Below are 6,165 nucleotides of genomic sequence, written 5' to 3' on the forward strand. Positions count from 1 at the left end.
AATGAATAAATGTGTTTCAGCCAATGACTTAGCAGAGTAAAGCCAGGCAGGAAATCTGAACAGAGATATATAGAGAGAGTAGGCAGAGTCAAAAAGATGCCATGTTGCTGCTGAAGGAGAAAGATGCCAGAACTTACCAGTAGGCCACAGCCTTATGGTAATACATAGATTAATAGAAGTGGGTTAATTTAAGATGTAAAAGTTAGCTAATAAGAAACCTGAGCTAATAGGCCTAACAGTGTTGTAATTAATACAGTTTCTGTGTGATTATTTGGATCTGGGTGACCAGGAAATGAACCAGCAGTCTCTACTTACACAGGAGCGGAAATATCTCGCTCTGAAAGTAGAAAGTCTTAGGCTATTAAACAAATTTAATTCCATACTCTGTAGTTCTTTGAAGTATTTGAAGACCATCTATCTATCTCTATATATCTTTTTTGGGGAAAAATACCCACTAAAGACCATTGAACATTTGTAATTGGATTGTTTGTCTCTTCTATAACTGTTTATAGGCTTCTTCATATAGTCTCTGCACTGACCCCTTATTTTTATATGTGATATTATTTGTAAATACTCGCTCGCTGCAGTCCATTGATTTTCATTTCTTTGAAGAACTCTAAGTAAAAGTATTTTTAATTTATACATCTCTTCCTTTTGGTCAAGATTTCTTTGACTAACTAGAGGCTTTGAGGTTTATGTAAACTTTGTAGGTTAGATTTTATAGAAACCAAGTGAAAAATGTGTACAATACATAGACCAATTCATAAATATTAAAATCTTAACAATGTTAAGCCTTTGTTCCATGGAAAGAATACCATTGTACTTACTTAACAATTTTTTATGTATTTTACAAATATATTAGGATCATCAGAGTATATATTTTATACTTATTTTATTTGCTCATAAAATTAAATTTACTTTTGATTATCATGGATGGAATTATCTTCTTATTTTGATCTTAGTATTCTTTTCTAAATCATATAGAAAAATATTTTCCTAGAAAAATTTTACAGAGGCCCATAACCTCCCTGCCCCTGTTGCAATACATGACTCCGGGATCTCCCAAATCCCACTGGCTTGCCCGCCACCATGACTGACAAGGAAGCTGCTTTTGACAATGCAGTAGAAGAATATTTGATCAATGAGAAGTAGAAATTATGGAAAAGAACACCCATTTTTTTATGATTTGGTGATGACCCATGTTCTGGGGTAGCCCAGTTTAACTTTCCAGTGGCTTCCACATGTATCCAGACCTGAAGGGAAAGAATTCAACACTCATCTGCTTGTCCTGGGAACATACATATCAGATGAACAGAACCACCTGGTGATAGCCGGTGCCAAGCTCCTTAATGACGGAGCTCAGTTTGATGCTTCACTCTACAGGAGTAAAAATGTAATTTGGAGGTTTGGGCTCAGTCTGTTTAAAAGTTAAAATAGAAATCAAGATTGGCCCTGAAGGAGAAGTAAACAGGGCTCAGCATGTGCTCTAGAACCCATGCATAATTACAGCCAAGACTCCATCCAGTGATCTTCTTATTTTGACTACCCAGAGCATCCTTCTAAACCAGACCCTTCTGGAGAATGCCACCCAGATTTGCATCTCCATGAACATCAGGAGGAAAGGTATGGTCTTTCTTGGAATACAAATCTCAGGGGGCACTTAGTGCTTCAGATGACCATATCATCTGCCTATGGGATCTCAATGCTGTTCAAAAAAAAAAAAAAAAAGGAAATGTGGTGCATATAAAAGCTGCCTTTGCCTGGTGTATAGTAGTAGTAGAGATATTTCCTGGCATCTGCTCCTCAAGTGTCTGCTTGGGTCAGTTAGTAATAATCCAAAACTCATGATTTGGGATACTTTTCCACACAATAATTCCAAGCCAAGCCACTCAGTCTATGCTCACACAGCTGACGTGAACTGCCTGTCTTTGGATCCTTCCTGTGAGTTCATTCTTGCCCCAGGATCAGCTGACAAGACAGTTGCCTTGTGGAGTCTGAGAAATCTGAAACTCAAGTTGTATTTGTTTGAATCACATAAGGACGAAAGCTTTCAAGTTCATTTGTCACCCCCCGCAACATGAGGCTATTTTGACTTCTATAATAGGCCAAATGTCAGGGATTTTATAAAAAAAATGGAGAGGAAAAATCCCTAGAAGATGCTGGAGATGTCCCACCAGCGCTGGCGTTTATTCATGGTGTCGCACTGCCTAGATAGTTGACTTCTCCTGGCATCTGAATGAGCCGTGGGGGTTTGACCTGTGTTAGAAGACAACATCACAAGTATGGCAGGTGGTCGAGAACATTTACAATGATGAGGACCCTGAAGGAAGTGGGGGTTCAGAAGGACAAGGATCCTAGGCACAGCTGTACTTGCAATTTAGACTCCTCTTGTTTTCCTCTGAACCCTGAGATGGATTTAACACTGGTTTAAGATTCCGACTTTGTTCAGCCAGACAGCTACCAAAGGTGCCACCAGCAATGCCATTGACCCAAACCATGGGTGTTTTCTAGGTCTTGCCTGGGGGACTTACTTCAACAAAACTATAGACTTATATTTAAATTTTTCGTCAGGAATTTTCTAGTAACAAACCCAGATATAAAGTTGCTTCAGAAGTTGGGCATATTACGTGGGATCATTTTTGTTCTTAAACTGTATCCACAGGGTTTTCAAATTCTCAAGGAAGAGACCAGAGTGGATAAGGAATGGAGTCAAGTAGGGCAGGTCTGTGAGCCATTATGACAAACATTGCAAGATATCATTGTTATTCAGGTATCTATGACTTGAATCTCCCCTAATTCCTGGCTTTCCAGAATGCACATTTTGCTATGCAAAACCTGACTCCTCTTGGTTTTTTTTTTCAACTCAGACTACATGTTCCTCCTTCCCCTTATGTTTTTGCGCATTGATGTATTTCTTGAACTGTTTCCATATTTTTCTTTTCCATTCTGTGAAATGGAATTGGGTGTTTTTGTGTGATTGTGTATGTTTACATGCATGTGAATTTGGGGACAACCAAGTTGTAAAGATGTATGTTTTTACTTGGCAGTCACACCAGTCAGGTGAGCTGTCAAGCTGAGAAAGAGTGAATTGCTAATTCGTATTTGTTTTTAAGCTTACATTAATCCTTGATAAGAGATGCGGTTTCAGGGGATAGTTCTTGACCACTATAGTTGACGCAATATTCATTTTGGTTGGTCTGTCTTACCATAAGACCTTTTATTCTCCATTATAATGAAATAAAGCAAAGAAAAAAATTATTGAAATGATTCAGGTTTAGTATATGGCATATTTCAAGCTTGCTAAATATCTATGTTAATTCTTACACATTCTCATGTATTTCTTATGATTATATACATTATATCTACAAATGTGTGTGTAATATGGAGAGAAGAGAAGAGAGAGGGAAAGAGATGTACAGAGAGACAGAGAGAGGAGGAAGAGGAGTTAAAGCAGGAGCAGAAGAGGGAAGAAACTGGACATAAAATGTCTTGGTTTTTATTTATTAACTTTTTCTGAACTGGGGATTGAACACAGGGACTCATATCTGGTAGACAAGGGCTTTTCCATTTAGCAATATCCACAGACAACTTTGAACTTCTTAATAACAACACATATACACTTGGCGTTCAATACTGTCCATATATATTAATTACTTTTCTAGTGTCGTGTTAAAACCCCATGGCCAAGGCAACTTATAAAAGAATGTATTTAATTGGCTTTACTCTTTCAGAGGAATATTGAGTTTTCCTTTACAATTTGGATGTCTGCCTTTTAATACTTATTTTAATTGTTTAGTAAGATCTCCCAGTTTTGGTTTTTAAAGCAGTTGGGAGAATAAATGTTCATCAGTGTGTGTATGAGAAAACTGAGAAAAATGTATTTTTTTATATTTTCTCCATCTATCCAATAATCAAAGTAAAACAATAGATAGTTTTGCCATTAAAGAAACTACAAGGTAGTTTATATAAATTTTTTAATGTTCATTTTAAATTAAGTTACTTTATTTAGAAATTCTTCTTTCATTAGAGCCAAATAATTGATAAGCAGTCATATTTCAAAATAGATCATTGCAAATGTATTTGACTGTTTTAGAAATAAACTAGCCTTTGGTTCCCAATCATTCATTTCAGCTAATATTCGCTTTCACTAACAAGATCATAAAATTTAACAAAAAAATCACAGCTTTTTTAGAGCTTAAATTTTAATCTAGGAGAAGTTTGTTAATTTGTTAATTGTTTCCCTCTGTGTTTTGTGTTCTGGAATCAGCATCTAGGGATGGCTGTCAGTCCTAACCTTGCCTTCATTTCTGTACCTCTGTGGTCTCTCTTTCTCATCCTCTCCTCCTGGCTCTTGCACAGGGTGGCTTTATTTCTCCTAACTGCAGGCCACCAGAAGACCTGTGAACTCCTCCAGCTCCCTGTCTGAGCTCCTCTTCCCGAAAGGAGTCAAGCCTTTTCACTTTTGTGTTTGCCTCCTCTTTGATCAGGTTCATGGCAGCGAGATTAACCTGTCATTAGAAAACAGAATTGCACTTCAGTGTTCTCCTCTTTCTTAAATGGATGCCGAACTTGGCTCCAGACCCCTTGCCAGAAAGCGGCTGAAAAGCCCTTGGCAATCGAGAGCTGATTATTTGCAAAAGTGGGACTCCTAATTGGAAAATGTGATGGAATGAAAATAGTAATCTCCTAAAATGATAATGTGTTCCACTTAATGAATATTAATGTGTCATATTCATGAGCCTGGAGAATTTGAACCTGTGAGATAAGGATTTCTTCTACCTAGGAGCCCACACTCTCACTCATTCACAAGTTCCCCATTCACACAGACAAGCGTGCCATTCTTGGTGGCACACCTCTTGTAGATAGCAATTAGCATGTATGCAGACGGCTAATTGGTTGTGAATTTTTCCATGATTTTTTTCCCTGTTGCTGGAAGTAATTATGCATGCGCTTATGCACTATACTCTGTTTCTTTGTAAATTCTTAGCAGCAAATGGCTGTGTAGTTTACCTCTAATTCCACTGCCCGTGGGGACTGTGCAGCATATGAGACGTGACCGTGGTTTAGAAGAACTGATTGCACTATTAAGAAATACAAAGGAACCTCGACTTGCAGATTTGTGTTGTGTATGTCAGGACCTTGCCCAAGGCTCTACACTTACTGCAATAATGTAGTTATTGCTTAAAATATATTTAGAACTTTTCTTTGAAACTGGGTCAATTTTCCCAAGGAAAAAAAAAGGAAATGAAACTTGTATCATGATTAGTTGGGTGGAGACAAATGTGGTTCATTTCTTTAAGATTTTATGTTTAGGTAGCAATCAGTGCTACATCTCATGAGAGCCTTGACATAATTAATGCTTTTCTTGAGATAATTCCATCGCTCAGAACATGGGATTTTTTTACGAAAAATGGAAGTTAGAATGCAAGGTCTGGGCACAGAAGATTCAGTTTTCTGTCAACTGAGCATACATAAATGAATTTTAATTAGATATGAAATATGTGACAAGAAAGAAACACATATTGTGGTTAGGAAGAATCAAAGCTGTTCTACCAACTTTATGTAGAATGGAATAGGATGGAATGGGGATTGTTTGCTTTGTTTGGAAATCAAAGGCAACCTTTATGTTAGGACTTCCCCTGCTCCCAGTGCTAAAGGGTCCCTCCGTGTAAATGACGAAAAATTTGATGCAAAGAAGTTTCTAGAATTATGGAAGAGAGTAGAAACTGCTTAATTGAAGAAAGGCCTCAGTTGGATGGGGGATACAGTTTAAAGAGAGAAATTTGAGAAAGACAAAACAAGGTAGAGGAGTGCTTTACATAAACGTAAAATACTATGTTTGGGTATTTTTAAAAAGTTAGGCAGTAGATGTTCATTGGTGGAGGGATGACTTAATATGTGCAAGTCACTGACTTCAGTCCCCATCACTGCCAAAATAATATGATGTAATATAATATATTCCTACTATATCCTACATGTAATCTTAAGCAAAAAAATAGCTTCAACTTATGTAAATGAGGATAATGCTAAGGAATAATTTTGGGCTTCAAGACCTCTCAGGACATAGATCTGCTCTGTTTGGGGTTGGCCCTATGATTTATAGAACCAGATTTTACCACATATTTTCTGTCCTTCCTTCAGTTTCGAGCATCCGTCCTCCTTTGG

The 6,165-nt window shown here is 37.4% G+C and overlaps 1 pseudogene; it reads left to right on the plus strand.

The window, feature by feature from the left end:
• Positions 1-1,089: 1,089 nt before the first annotated feature.
• On the plus strand, positions 1,090-2,358 carry LOC125400841 (histone-binding protein RBBP4 pseudogene; annotated as a pseudogene).
• Positions 2,359-6,165: the final 3,807 nt, after the last annotated feature.

The sequence above is a fragment of the Myodes glareolus genome, chromosome 24 (assembly GCF_982192425.1).
Source record: "Myodes glareolus chromosome 24, mMyoGla1.1, whole genome shotgun sequence".
Taxonomy (NCBI): Eukaryota; Metazoa; Chordata; class Mammalia; order Rodentia; family Cricetidae; genus Myodes; species Myodes glareolus.